Raw genomic sequence first — 715 nt, 5'->3', positions numbered from 1 at the left:
TCCTAAGAGAGACATCCCTCCGTGCGCTCTTTCACGCTCTCCGTTCGGCAGCGCGCTTCTCCCATTCAAATCGGTGAAGCGGAAACAAGTGGTCTCTTCGTCCTCGGGGGAGGAGTAGTCAGCTGGTATATGGATGTGTCTTCAATGCTTTTGAGATTTCTCCTTTTTTTTATTTTTTGCTCCGTTCGGGTTCGTTTGCGACATCGATTTATGGCCTGCGGGCTTTCGAATAATTTCCATATGTGGTATGACACTCCACAAGTGTGAGCACACAGATGTACTTATAATATATAGAGGAGAAAGATTCTAAATCTTAGATTAGAGAGTTTTAGGAAAATGTGAAAGTTTCAGAAAAAGTATCCGAAAACATAAGCAAATTGCCAGATTCCTTTGGAACGGGTGACATATCACGCTGCCGATTAACTGACAGCGATACGGACTCGGAATCGGAAGGCGCTTACGATTTCCTAACACTCTCTTATATTACCGTAAAGGTATTATCGCGATCGTAATATTTCCGCAAAATTACAATCCAGCAGCATTAGTAATGACTTAGGATTTGCAACAAAAGTTGCCATGCCTCACTTCACCCAATTTGCCAGCATTTGCTTTCAGCATTCGCACTATTACACACTTTTCGACACACAACATTGATTCCAAGCTCCAACCACATTTTGTCAAGTTGACGTAGAACCTACCAAGGAAGGGTTTGGCT

Source organism: Ornithodoros turicata, chromosome 3 (assembly GCF_037126465.1).
Source record: "Ornithodoros turicata isolate Travis chromosome 3, ASM3712646v1, whole genome shotgun sequence".
Lineage (NCBI taxonomy): Eukaryota > Metazoa > Arthropoda > Arachnida > Ixodida > Argasidae > Ornithodoros > Ornithodoros turicata.
This window is presented reverse-complemented; position numbering follows the sequence as displayed.